Consider the following 14,912-nt stretch of genomic DNA (forward strand, 5'->3'; position numbering starts at 1 on the left):
GCAGTCTTGTGCTTGTAGGAGCCAGTGCACAGAAAATACTTGCAGAACCTACTATAATTGAATTGAATGTTAATTTTCAATAGTTTTGATTTTCAGATGTTTGTTTCCTGGCTGCCTTTCATTTTCCATGTGCTTTTCTTTCCAATCTCTCCTTAAAAAAAAAAAAAAGTTTCTGAAATTACTCTGTGTGTATATATACATATGGACACATACATGCACGCCCAAATATTCAGGACCTGAACCTGTGCAGCTATCGCAAACCCTCTGCTCCCTTTGATGTGGGTCCTGAATATAGTTATTTCAAGTGGCCTCTGCCTGTGTAGTGAGGTTAACATTGCATGCCCTGTCAGACACCTTCTCTATCTCAAATCAACACATGGTTTAGAGTTTCGACAAGTGTATTCTAATTTATTTACTGCTGCAGCTGTACTTGCTTGCTCCCAAGTGCTTTCCTTGTATCTTTTGAAAAAATATGCTGTCAAAGAGGCTATTCCAGAATCAAAAAGTGTCAGCAGAAATGTTGCATGGGATACCTTGAATCCTGTGCTCTGTATGTCTCGGTTGTAGAAACAGTTATGTGGTGGGACCCACTGAGGTTAGCAGGGCTGCTTGCATGATTAAGGACTACTTTCAAGAATCACAGCTTGCTGTGTCAGAGCCATTTCCTTTTTTGCTCATAAGAATAGTTGCCACAGTGGTCACCTTAGGGCTGTTGGAGCAGTTTTCTGAGTATCTGCTTTGAGTGACCAGCCCCTGTTAAATCAAACGCCTCCATTCTGAAAGCCCCTTGAACCTTTGAAAATCTCTGCCTTGAAAAAAAGCTGGAGATGAATTATATATGTAGTGTTTTGAAATGTACCAAGACAAGCTCTTTGCTCAGCACCTATAATTACAAACAGTGTTCTGATCCTGAGTACAGGGTTTTAAAAGATCACATTTAAAGCTACTCATTAATTATGTTACTGAGTGTCAGCCCTTTTAATAAAGGAAAAAGTTTGTTCTATTTTGACTGAAATACAAATACAAGAGAGACCACGTCACTTCCCAAGGAAGAGTTACTTAAAGTTAGTGATCCTTGTGCCTGCTAATTAGAAGTTAATAAATCTGCAAAAAATGGAATTTCTAAGACAGACTTGAATGAGTTTGCCATTGTTACTTGTGACTGAGGTCTGTGGGTGAGGCACCTAGAAAGTCCTGCTACGTGTCCTTGTCTTCCCCAATTAACCTTTAGACTGGGTAGTGTTGTTAATGTGCTGTTTCTATGATGCCACTGTCATTCATACAGGGACTAGGAGGCCACCCAAGGCAGTATTTTTATATTTTATTCATAATAACAATAATAAAAACCTAATTAAAAACTATTTTTAATGAATTCAGAGTTCTGTAGGCTTCCACATGTGTTTCTGGTATGGCTGTAGGGATAGATTGAGTGCTAGTCAGCTCTTGCAGCTCAGACAGTGCCTCTTTTGTCATGTTGTAGCACAAAATGTTACTCAGATCTGTAATGTACTTGACCTCAGTTACATCTAGATGATGTATCACAGACCGAAAAAGCTGTTAAAGGAACCTTTTAACATTGCTGAGTCAAATGGCTCATTTCAGGAAATACCGGAATAAAGGCTGTTTGTGCACTCTTTGTGGCAGCCTTCTGCATATGTATTATAAAGCAGTCTTTAATTATGGGATCACATTATTACTTGTTTCCACAGAACTCCTGCCTCATTAAGTGCATGGTATGGATGTTGCTCCATTTGGGAACAGCCGCTCAGTGTCTTCATTTTTCTCCTGTATTTTCAGTGCATGTCTTCATTCTTTTTGTTTTCTGCAAACTGTATAAGACTGTTCTGAAAATACTACCTTTTCTGTATCAGTCAGTCGTATATTATCTTGCTGTGTCACATGGTTAGGAATTTTGTATTTCAGAACCCTGCAGTGAAGTAGACATGCACTCCCGCTGTAGAGGTGGAACAAACTTTTAAGGTCCAAGTAACCCTACTTGGAGGTGTCCAGTGAAAGCTGTAGAGGTTCACTGTGAATTCATCAGTACTCTGCTCTGGCCCTGTGTGAACAGTTTGGGCACGGAGATGCAGGCAGGACACCAGACCCTGGACAGAGGCTGGGAAAAACAGTTATCTAAGACAACCTGCTTTGACTCTGAGGCCATCCTTCTCACACCTGCACACTTCTTTCCCCATCCTCAGTCCTTTTTTTATTATGTGCCTTTGAGTTTTGGTGTCAGAGTGAGCTGTCCCACAGATACCTCCTTTGCTTCATCCCTGGAGTAGCTTTAATTTCTGTAAGAGTGAGGAGCAGGTCCTGTGGAAAGACACTGTGATCTTGTAATTAAAACCTCAGGAAAGTTAATTCTTTAACTTCTTAACTTTTTTTTTTTTTTTACTTATCTAGAATGGCAGTCTTTTTAGATTATTCAAGATTCATATTTTCAAATCAGCCCATTTGAAAGTTTCTGATCTTCAAGGTTACCACCACAAATTGAATTGATTTGTTATCTAATTGAGAAATATGCCTCTCTAAAGTGATCCTTTATGTGTGTGACACTTAGAAGCTCCAGAAGCACTCTCATTGATTTCTGATATGAATACCTTAAATTGAACTTGATTTTTAGAAATTAGTGTCATTTGGCTGGTGTGTTTTTCTTCTCCATATTGTTGAAGCTGTGCATTGTATTTTTCTTTGATTTGCTGGTTGCTGAAAGGAAGCTGCCTATGGTGGTTGTTGAAGAGTTTTTCATCAACTATTAACCCTTGAGTAGGGCTGCTTATGAACTTTTCAAAGTAGTATAGCTGCTGTGAGCCTGTTTAATAAGTACCCTTAGCATCAGCTGCGGCTGTGTGACAGATGTAATCTGAACTGAGGTCTGTGTCTGTTTTCAAAGATTTTCTTGGGAACTTGCAGTAAATAGCTTAATCTCTCTGTGCCTCAGTTATCCTTCCGTATTGGGATAACTAATCTTTTGCCGTATTTAGAAGAATCTGGAAGGTGAAGGCTGTGGACTGAGAGGTGTTTGGACATTAAAATAGGACCCTGTAAGACAGGGAACACTGTTCATTGAATGCTTCCTAATGAAAAGTTGTGGTTGGCAGGGCTGACTGTGGTAATGTGGCTGGCAAGTAGTGGTCAGTGGTGAAGCTCTGATTGACTTTGTGGGCTCAGGACCAGATGTTTTACAGGAGTAACACTCAAGGATTTGCTTTAGGGAGAGAATAGGAACATAAAGATTCTCTGGCAGCAGAAGAAAGCAAAGAAAGATACTTTTCAAGCATCTTTTCATCACTACAGAGAAAGGAACAATTCACATTGTGGTTCCTCAAGATATGTATCTAAGATGGGTCCTTAGCTACTATGAATCAGTGGCATTCCCTGGAATTTTGGTAGAGCTGTGCTCACCTGTCCTAACTAGGAGTCAGGCTTTTCAGTATGAAATTTCACCTTGAATGCTGTGTTCAGGTTTGGGCCCCTCACTTCAATAGGGACACAGAGGTGCTGGAGCGTGTCCAGAGAAGGGCAGTGGAGCTGGGGGTCTGGAGCACAAGTCGTATGGGGAGCGGCTGAGGGAACTGCGGGTGTTTAGTCTGGAGAGCAGGAGACTTGAGGAGGACACATCTAATCACTCTCTAAAACAACCTGACAGGAGGCTGTAAGCAGGTGGGGGTCGGTTTCTTCTCCCATAACTAGTGATGAGACAAGAGGAAACAGCCTCGAGTTGTGCCAGGGGAGGTTTATATTGGATATTAAGAAAAAATTCTTCACTGAAAGGGTGGTAAAGCATTGGAACAGGCTTCCCAGGGAGTTGGTGGAATCACCATCCCTGGAGTTGTTTTAAAAATACATAGATGTGGACATGGTCTAGAGGTGGACTTGGCAGTGCTGGATTAACATTTGAACTTGTTGGTCTCAAAGATTTTTTTGCAACCTCAATGATTTTGTGAAATCTTACAGAAGAAGAAAAAAGTTTCAGGCAATTCTTTCCTTGCAGGAAGCTTCCAACCGTGTTCTCTCTTACAGTGTTGATGCCAATAAATTGAAATTGCCTAAGCAGGTAATAAATGAATGTAATTTAATTTGTAGGTCCTAGATAAACTTCCTGTAAATCAGAATTGCTATGAGGAAGACGTTGCCTATGAATGAGAATAGGAAGCAGTTCAGAATTTGCACGTTCATGCTAACAGAATTGCCTTGTCATGAGAGGATAAAGAATTTGCTTGAATGGGAGCAGTGTTAGACCAAAACTGATTGCTCTTGAAAGTAATTTTTTTTTTGTTGTTTCTGCACTGTTGGTACCCTTGCAGTGTGTTGAGTTGCACCTTTGAAAATGTGTTTAAGCATTAAAAAATGGCAAAAGGATAACAGGATCAGTAAAAGAACAACACAGAACTTTGAGGTTCTGTCACTGCAGAAGTACCAAGAGCACACAACGTACTTTTGGAGTGAATTCCTGTTCTTGAAACTGGGAGATTAAAGGTGAAAGGGTATGTGCTGCATATAGCTCCTGGGAAACTAGGCTCTCAGCTTCCATTAACGATACTGACTGTGTATCTGCTCCTTTTTTTGCACAGCAGGGAAGATGCCCCACAGATCTGTTACATTACTCCCTCTTCAGCTCTTATAGATCACTTTTCATATGTAAACAATCTAAAATGTTCTGGGGTTTTTAGAATTGATTAAACTTTTCATTTCATGAGATGTGGTAACAGAAGCTATCAGAAGTACCATAGCAGATGAGGAACGGTCTTACTCCAGTTAGAGATAAAGTGGACTTGGAATTTTTTTGCTTTTTAAAGAAACAGAAGATTAATTTGTTCTTCCTTCACACAGTCAGCTCGTAGTGTGCTGCTGCAATAGGCTTTAAATATGAAACTCAGTTCAAAATGAGTATTAGCCTAGTGTATTTTCAGGAATGAGGCCTTCAGAATACATATACAGCTCCTGCTGCTCAACTTCATCACATGCAGGCAGGCAAACAACCAAAAAATCTTGGACTGTCCATTATTTGCAGTGGACGGATCAAAGAAAGGTAAATGCCACAAAAGGAAAGAATTGCAAGGGATACGAGGCAGACCTTGGTTGTGGAGGCAGGTTCCCTGAGATATGCCTGTCCTGTTTACCTAGATATTTTTGACTGTCCAGTGAAGGTGGTGTACAGCTTCAGTAGGTTCCTAATTTAGTTAGATTATCTTAAATCTCCTTTGCAAGTCTTTCAGACATGTTGAACAACTGCTAGCTTTATACTTTGGAGGATTATCTTCTGTGTTAAGGCATGTCTGTGTTGCAGACAGCAGTTAACAGTACTAGGTTGATGGATCTGACAGAAGAGCTCTGGAAAATCTGACTGTGGAAGCTGAATATCCAGTTGTTCATTTCACTTTTCTGTGGGGTGTGACTGGCCTCCACCTTAGAGTCATCACAGCAGAGAGGAATGTGGGTTTGCACGCCAGCTCCTCCTGTGCAAACTCATGTATCTGGGCTCAGCCTGCTGGGCTTCAGCTAAGATGTTGGTGGATGAAGCTGTGTGCTGAAACGTTTCTTCTTGCTGCCTCTGCAGCAGCACTGCTACAGCACTGAGTTTGATGGCATCAATTTTGGACCTAAGGAAATACTTGTAAACTCTCCTGGTTCTGTGCTTTCTTTTGGCTAGTCACACAAAATACTGTGAAGAAGGGAGCCTAAGGCTGACACCTCTGAGAACTCAGTTCAAACCACTGAAGAGTATAGTATGTCTGTGCTGTCCCTTTTCCAGTAAATATGCATACTGTAACAGAAAACTAGATTAGACCAGATTAAGATTAGATAGATCTTGGTTGGCTCTTCACAGAAGCAGATTTGCTGATTTTGATCATCTAACCATCTTTTGGGTATTTATAATCAATTAACAATTTGATTCAGCAATCTGAGTTAGTCTGACAGGTCTCTAGTTCCCTGTGTGGTCATCATCCTCTTTCCTTTTAATGGTAGCTCTGTGCTTGCCTTTGGGCAGAGCTTTAGGGCTTCCCTCATCTCCCATGAGTTCACAGTGTCAGTGGTTTTATCCATTAGTGTGTGCGTTTTTTGTTTTGGGCTGTGTTTTGTTTTTTTTGGTTTTTTTTTTTACATAATAAAGGAATTGTAGTTTAATGTCATCTGTTTCCACTGGCTTGCTTGCTCGAGTCTCTTCTTAATATTCTTTAAACATGTGTCTCTGTTTTGGTCAGTACTGTAGTTACTTAATGTCCCATCTTTCTTTTGCCAAAGCAAAGTTAATCTTTGTATCTTTATTCCATCTCCAGCACTTGTAGCCTCCCATGAAGCCCTACAGACCTGTGCAGGGTTGCTTGAAATTTTTTATTTTTTTATTTGAGACTTACTGTCCTTAGTCTGCTGCACTCATTCCTTCCATTTGAATAGTTGGTGTTGTCACTTCGTGATCACCATTACCTAATGCATCTCCTGCCTTCAGATTTTCGAAGTTTCTTCCTTTTAGCCAAACCGACTCCATGTTTTGAAATGAAACGTACCCAGGGTGTTAGAACATCTTGATGTGTCCACTATGCCAGTGGCTATTTCGGGTAAGTACAGCTGTCTTCACAGCATGTGCCCCTCTCTTGAGGCTGGTGTAGGCTGAAAGATTGGAATTACTGGACAGCTGTATTTTCCTAATGCATGTTATTGGAAAGCTGTTGGTGAAGGACATTGCTAACCAGATCTGTCAGTGTGACTCCTTGCGGGAACACTGGCTTCACATAAATGCTGATAGCGTTAGCAAATGCCACTATAGTTACAAGAAAGGGGTAGATAAATTATTCAACATAGGCATGTTCTTTAATAACAGCTCCTGATTTTATTAACCAACAAGTATTCAGAAGACAAAATGCCAACATATATCAGTGCAAATTGTGTTTTCTCTGAGTCAAGCAGCAGGCATGGTACTTTATTTATTAGTGATCTTTTCCTAAATGGCTCCTGGGTGTTCACCACAGGCTCCGTGAGCCAGGGCTGTGATTTTGAAAATTCTGAGGCTTCTAAAGCAGAGTCAACTGAGTGTAACTGTAGCAGAAAAAGTAAATAGGTGTCAGATTGATGTTTCACAGCCATATTATATTGCTAGCAACAAGTCTGTTTTCCTTTTGTCGTGACCCAAGATACTAGGATATGTAGAGTCTCCCAAGGAATAAACATTGTGGGCCAGGCCTTAAAGATTCTGGAAGTTCTGCTTGCTGGAGGTGCCAGGGTTGTGTGCTTGTCCATCATATGCTCATCAGAAGCTTTATAAAAGGGATCCTGCCAATACTGGCTGTCCTCATCTCTTGCTTTGGAGATGGACTGGGAGCTCCTTGGAGATTAGCAGGTTCTGAATGGGGTTCTACTCAAGAGGGGAATGTTATGTATTAGTTGTTAGGTGGCTGTGTTTTGCTGACCATTATCAACAGTGTCTGGACAGTAGCATCTTCTTAAAGAATGCCAGATCTCTGGTGCATGACACCGCACCTGGGGGTGGGGCTTTAGACAAATCTCTTTTAGCAAGTCTAACCAGCTTTAAGCTGATTTCCTTCTCAGACATATGGAATTAACTGAAGATAATAGGTACCACGCCTGGCCAGCATATTGTAAGAACTGACTTCTCATTTTCTGGTATTGGGGGGACTTAGTCTTTTTACCGACTTAGTCTTAGAGTTAATCTTTTTGTGCTTTCAGAGAGTTGCCCCATGCTTAAAGGAAGGAGGTAGGGATGGGTCTTCTTTCTTTCTGCTCATGATTCAGCCAATGACTCTTGTTAACTTTGACAAGCCACTGAATCTGCCCTTCACCAGCTTTCTGTGAAATGAAGCGCTTCATTTCTAAGTCTGATAAAGTCAGAGACAAGACTCCCATTGCTTTCAGCGGCCATCCCTATGCTCATGGGTACAGTGAGACATAGCAAAGTTGACTAAAAGTAGAAAGTGCTTTTATTCTTGCTAGCGTTTATCTTCTCCCCACCCTTCCCTTGTCAAGCAGTGAATATCTTATATAGCTTTGTTCAGCTGTGATTTTTGTTACTCACAACTTCTGGCAGAAGTTAATTCTGCAGGTAGAGCACGTGCTGATTAAGGGTAGTAGTACTGGAAAATGGTCTGTTTGGCTGTTGGCTTGAAGCTAGGAAGAGAAGTCTGTTTTCCCTTCTTCTTGGGCAATCCAATGCAATTCGTAAATACCAACACTTTGCACTTTATAGGTGCTTCTTCCCTGCCCAGCGTTTCCCAGGATTTGCAAAGCAGTAATTAATCCTCATTTATGCTGTTGTGATGATATTATACTTATTGTATGATATGGTAGTAACCAGAGCACAAAGTAGTTAAGGAACTGCCCAAGGTCATACAATAAATGGCGGTAGCACCAGAGAGAGTTCTCCTCTATGACTGCTCAGCAGCACTTCCATGTTGCAGCTTTTCTGTGGTTCATGATCCTCTATTAGATGATCTTCGATTCGTAGATCACATCAGTCTGGTCCACAGCTTGTAAATGCATGATTTTTTACTGTGTGATATAACTGGGATTCCTGGAAACAAGGAAACTTTTGGTAAATAAAGTGTATTGTCTACACTCTTTTTTGTTGGCTCCTTGTACATTTGGTTGTTGCTGTTACCGTCTTTTGTAATTCTTGGAGAACCATCCCCAGTGAATCTAGATACATGCAAGGTCTTCTGCCTGCCGATCTTTTTGTAAAGGAAGGAGGAATTTAGTTGTTTCTGTGAAACTCTGATCCTAACAGAAACCATCAGTGTAGCCTGTGTTTCAGTAGAATCTGCTTTTCTGTGGATTTCCACTGTATATAAGAGTAGGCGTTCTAAAGGCCCAAGATCTTTGATGGGATGTGGTCTGGTGCATATGACAGGACGTAAGCTATGATGGCAGGAGAGGTTCTAGTCACTGGAAAGGAAAGCCTGGTATAACTTCGCACATGTTACCAAAAGCAGAGAAAAGGGGTATTTTGTTAATCACATGTTGCAATTCATGAGTAATTCATTTAATAAAATGAGAGCATTTTCCCTTTAATAGCTGCCACTAACTGAGAGCTTTTACTTTCTTTCAGATTGTATAAACCTGAACTAAAATATCCTGTGACTGACAACGGGACTACACCAAAAGGTGGGTTTTCTGGTTTTGTTGGCCTCGTGTCAGTCATTCCAGAGAGCTGGAAATGCTGTACGTTTTGACTTTACTAGGATGGATTGCCTAATAAATCTCTGTGGCTTGTTCAAACAAAACCAAATAGTTTGACAGGATTCCTCCTGCCTGCGTGTATGTGTGTTATGTATTTGGATCGTGTTTTAAACAAAGAACGCATGCATTTCCTGGGCTGTACAGTGAAGGTGTTGATGGCATAGAGGTGGAAACTTAAGTGAAAATAAAAACACGTTAGGATTTTTGCCAAATTTTTGTGCAGGTGTCTGGTTTTCTGTAGGAAATATCCTGCTGGCATTACAAGTTGAGCTATCCAAAAGCTGATGCTGCTGAGTACAAGTACTGCAAGCTGAATCTATGACATGGCATTTTTCTCTTTTCACACTTCAAATTTAGGGTTCATGGTTGCCAAGAATGTTCTCTGCAACATGTGCTGATTATTTGTCTATCAGTCACCACATCCACCTTGTCTGAGGGTTTGTTGCTCTGCCTTATTGAAATGTTTTATTGAGATTGTTTACAGAATGCACAAATTCGCAATGCAGCACAGATGCAAAGAAACGCTGATCCCTGGATTTCCCACTGCACCCTGGCATTATCTGTTGGGAGGAGGGTTCAAGAAAAAAAAACATGGAGAACTGACAAATACCACTTTCACTTTATCCAGTAGTTGTTGCAAGTACAATTATTAAGTCATTCCTCTTGAGCCAAGAAACATGCTGATCTCAGCTATTTGAAGTTTTCAAGCACCAGGTTTATGTGGTGACACTGCACAGCCATGGTGAAGTCATGGGTTTTGTTTTGGGGGTTTTTTTTGATTGTTTTTTGTTTGTTAGTTTTATTTTTTCCTCTTTTGGAGCTGGTTCTTGTCTTCTTTCTAGAGTGGGGAATGGAGTAAAAACTGGGACATGGTTGCCTGCATCTGTGTGCTGGGGGCAGTTTCTTCTGGCCACAACATTGCTGCTCTTACTGCAGCCTCTTGTTTCTCTCTTGGAGGTCATAGCTGTTTTTTCCTAAGTCTGAAGGCACGAATCTTTCTAGAGTACATGTCCAGAGTACATCAGGAGAGTGACCAGCAGTATTGCGGTGCAGAGCAGCATTATCTTTGCTGGGTATTTCAGAGTGGAGTGTTTGTCATCAGCTCTGACATACTGCATTACAGCTGTGATGGGCTGCAGTGCAGACATACTGTTTGTATTTTCCGGTTGCTAAAAAGAATTGCCACAGTCACGTAAGCCTTGTCTCATGTGTTTGTGGAAGGCGGTGAGAGAAACAGGTGAGGTAGTGAAAATTTATAAGCAAGCCTGCAGTTGTCAACATACTTGAAATGAAACTGCCAAAGGTCCTGCTGATGGTATTAATCCTTGTCCAGCAAGAAATGGTCTAGCTTTGATTTCAAGTACAAGATTTGAGTACAAGATGCTTCTTCTAGCTGCTCCTTGCCAGCCTCTGTGTGTCATTGAACATGATTCATTAGGCAAAAAGTTAAATAGTCAGGAAGAGCAGTGTCTTTCAAAGCTGTAATGAGGCCAAGTCCAATAACTCTAATGGGAGGGACTGATTTGAGGATCTGAGCTTAAAGTGTCAACGAAGCTGTTTTGGTGGTGCTTTTTGCAAAAAGTAACAGTGAAGTCGAGGAGAGTTCATTCTGCATTTTAATTCAGTGGTGCTAGTCTGAGCTTCCGAAATCTTTATGGCAGGTGTTGCATACGCTGTCTCCTCTTACCAACAGCTCATCACAAACAGTAATGTGTGTAATCAGGAAAGCCAGTGCAGGCTGGTGAGCTGTCAGCTGAAAGGGATAGGTAAACTCCTGTCTGCTCTTAGAAGTGCGTAGTAATCTAATTTTTCCGGTACACAGCATATGGGTACTTTTAGCTGTATTCGATCTGCATACAGGTTATCATGTGGAGAAATAGTGTTCTTGCATAAATGGGGAGCAAAAAACCGTCTTGTAATTAATCAGTTGCCTAAGTCTCACTTTAGTAGGCTGATCGGACAGTGAGTACAATCTTAAGGAGCAGCTCTGGACCAGGACTGAATAAACACTGAACTTTTTGAATTTTGTTAGTCTTGTTCTCCTCTCTGATAGCATTCTCTTCCTCTTCTCCTACATGAATCTAACATACATTCAGATCATGTTACTTTTTCACAGCACACTAAATGTTCAGCTCTCCCTTCTTTTCTTGATAGCCTTCCTTATAACCTTCTCTTAACCTTGTACACAACCCATGTAATGGCACAGAAAAATTCTTCACCTGTTTCTTGGTCTCGCTCTGCATCACTTTCTGGACTTCCCCAAAGCACTTTCCCTCTCCTCCTTGCTCATTACATAGCAGTTCTGTATCTTGCACAAAGGAATGAAAGCAAGACCACTTGTCTCAAGCCTGTCTCTGCAAGCTCAGGCACATATTGAACCAAAATATTACCTAATTTTTATTGCCCTGCAAGTGTGAAAACACAAATCCTCAAAACAAGAAATGTAAGTATAATGGTTGTGTTTTACTGAGAATTAAAAAAAAAAAACAACCCAACAACAAAAACAAGAAAACCATGTTTTTAAATTTTATCAGAGTATTTCACAGGAATGTCACAAGTGCATGTAGGAAACAGTTCCCAGATCTGTACTAATTCACGGTATTTTTCAGTGTGGTATGAAAAAAAAAGAATTGAGAGAATTTTATCAAAAGCCTGAAGACCTGCATTGCCAAGCTTAACATAGGCCCTTGTGTGTGGCTTCTGCTTGCAAGACATGTGCTCATCCTGCTGTCCTGCAGAGAGCAGAGCCTGTAGATTAGCACCTCAGGAGGACTGTGAAGGTCACATGTGGTTGAGCCATTTCCTGGAGAACCTCTCTCTTTCCATCGAATCTAGAAAAAGCTTTTGGTATTTGGACACCTCTGTTCTCTGTATAGTGTGAGGTATGAAGAAACTGAGTGAGCTGTTGTTCTTACAAGCCCTACAGAGCTAGCTGAGCATTTACCTCTATCCTGTTGAGAGTGATATGAGAACTGTGATCATCACTTATGGAGTCTTTTTTGCTTCTGTCTTTAAAATTGCTTCTCTTTCAGACCATTTATTTTGTAAAAGTGGTCTGCTATAACATAGCAAATAAACAATTGTAATAAGGCACCCGATTTCTTGGAGAAATCTAAGTGTCATTCCACCAGGGTGTACTGGTTCTCTAATTCCCCGTGTAAGATTATGTACCTCAACTTGTTTTCCAGAGCTGCTCACATATACTCATCGTTACCACTCTCTCCTACTCTACTACTAGGAACAAAAACTGTGAAGGGATTCAGCAATGCAAACAACTCCCACAGCAGAGGTTTCTGAGAAGGGCAATGTCACATGTGTTGTACAGGGGAGTGAGGACAGTCCACATGGCCAAACAACAAGGATGTTATTTTTAGGCCCACTCCTTTCTCTATTGCAGATTTCCTGTGTAATATGCTTCTCTTTGTGCTAAAATAAAGACGAGAGTAAGCCAGGCTTGCTTCCTCATTGAAGGTGCTGACATCACATCCAACATCCTTTGGTTTAAATCTAAAGGCATATCTAAATACCATAGACAGAGAGTCACATGAGGCAGAAGCTGTTTAGACTGAGCCGAGCCTTGGCTGTTCATATTGGAATCACAGAGAACTTGAACTTAACAAAAAGAAAAAAAAAAAAATTAAAAAAAATCCAGCTGATTGGAAGTGCTCCTTGTATTGTTGTTCCAAGTGCTACTCTTGTAAGGAGCATTCCAGAGTGTGAAGCAGAGAGGGAGAGTTTCTCCATCTAGAGATCTCCTGGTGTTTGCCCGCAGCAGCACTTTGCTGGGATGTGCAGCATACTGCCTTGCATGCTCGGTGGTCAGTTGTGAGCCATGGGTGGCAGGAGGGCTGTGGTCTGGCCACTATGCTGGAGTTAGAAAAACACATGTCCTGGGCTGCATCCAGCAGTTCAGGATGGAGACCGTCAAACTGCACTGTTAACCAGCCCTGTCTTGTGGACTGAGAGCACATGTTGCAGACCGGTGTGACATTCCCCGTGTTTGTAGGTGGAAAAGTAAGAAGGGTGATGATGTGGCACCTTCCTTCCTGGGACCCTGTGGGTCGGATGGGCACCAGGGAAGCCCGTCTGCCATAGGTCCTGTGCCAGGGAGGAAATGAAGGGGGAGGTGGTAAATGAATGCTGTGGCTGTAATATCTTTTCTCCAGTAGTGTAGGGCAAACCAGCTGGCACCCATATGACTCTGAACCAGCTATACTTGCAGTATTAAGTCAGATGAACCAGATTTCTAATTGGCATGGCTCTACTGAAGTAAGCATAAGCGTGTCAATATTGCACAGCAGCAGAACTGGCTTGTTGTTTTTGTTCTCTTTTAGGTCCATCTGGGTGTACGGACTACATGTCCAAATCCCACTCACTGCAAATAATTCCAAGCCTGAGATTATGAATATACAGAAATAGGTGCTCTTTTTCAGGGCTACTTTGTTTTTTGTTGTCTGAGACTCCATATAATGTATAAAGATGCAGAGTTTAAAAAGCAGCAGTTTTCTGAGTGATAGCAAATGCTTGAGTTAATATTCTACCAAACACCAGATGTGAAATGCAGAGGCAGGGCCAGAAAAATATTTATTGAGGGAGTATCCAAGGAAGTTGTTCTTATTGACGCCAGCAGCTCCCGAGTGCTAGTTAGTTAACCAAGTAAGTGTTCGTGGGTTGTTTTTTAATGACTAAGTCCATTGCCAGCAATGTCTTCAAGAAAAAACAGCAAATGGAAGGAACAGGTGGTATACAACTTTTTTTAAAAGGAAACAACATATTGTAGAACTGCAAGCATCTGCTTCTACTTAATGCTCAGTCTTCAAACACTCTGTGATGCAGTTCATTTATGTGGAATAAATTACTAGACCAGCCAGTAGGCCCTTACAATATATATATATTTTTAATCCTTATTTTAGTAATTCAGCGGGGTAAAAGCATATCCCTTGTTACTTCCTGCATGCCATACCAGGAGGCTGGAAGGCAGGAGGATAATAACAGTTTTGATTAGTTCCTTCTCCTTAGCAATGAGTGGGAATTTTGCTCTTGACTTCAATGGGAGTAGGAGCCAGGCCCTTTCTTTGTAATACAGCTGTGACGTCTTCTGAGACAGTATTAAAGAATAGATGTTAGGCCCTTTCATTCTAACCTGAAAAGTTAAATTAAGCAAGACGAATCTCTTTGGAAAGAGAAAACATCTTTTATGAGATTATGTGATACAGCAGGAAAAACTGGCAAGTTTGCAGGCCAGTGGTGAAGATGTGTATAAAAGTTTCTGTTCCTGAAAGCTTTTCTTGGTGTAGGTTGTTTTTGGGTGGGTTTGGTTGGGTTTTTTTTTTTCCCTCCCAGCTGCAGATGTTATCTCTACCTACAAGTTTTACTTCACTTTATAGCCTTTGAACATAGAGGCTGTAATGACTTTATGACTTGAGTATCTTTTGTTATTGGTGGGGAGAAAGCATTTCAGTGTGTAGCAGTCAGAAATAGAAGCTTTTCTGTTTCGTACAGTCGCGACTCATACCCTGTTCATAGATTTTTATCTCCTTATGTCCTCACACATTTCTGGAACCATTACCCCTCAACAGGTGATTTGTCAAGAGTCTTTCCTTTCTCCCATAAAGTCACTTGTAAATTTTTTTTCCACTGGTGTCATTAACAACAGAACAAGTGTTAAAGCTATTTGATCTGATAAGGCAGTATGGAGGATCTCACTGCAGCTCTGC

At 41.1% G+C, this 14,912-nt stretch overlaps 1 protein-coding gene across 32 annotated transcripts in view; it reads left to right on the top strand.

Moving 5' to 3' along the window:
- The window catches only part of MAP2 (microtubule associated protein 2), a 235,633-nt gene that overhangs the window by 39,190 nt on the left and 181,531 nt on the right, over positions 1-14,912 (top strand). For 31 of the 32 annotated variants that reach the window (XM_037397661.1, XM_037397681.1, XM_037397683.1 and 28 more), the window contains exon 2: positions 9,065-9,120. The exons of the other annotated variant lie outside the window; for it this stretch is intronic. The gene's annotated coding sequence lies outside the window, so the exon portion shown is untranslated. The remainder of the gene's footprint in view (positions 1-9,064; positions 9,121-14,912) is intronic. 32 annotated transcript variants of the gene reach the window in all.

The sequence above is a fragment of the Falco rusticolus genome, chromosome 8, assembly GCF_015220075.1.
Source record: "Falco rusticolus isolate bFalRus1 chromosome 8, bFalRus1.pri, whole genome shotgun sequence".
Taxonomy (NCBI): Eukaryota; Metazoa; Chordata; class Aves; order Falconiformes; family Falconidae; genus Falco; species Falco rusticolus.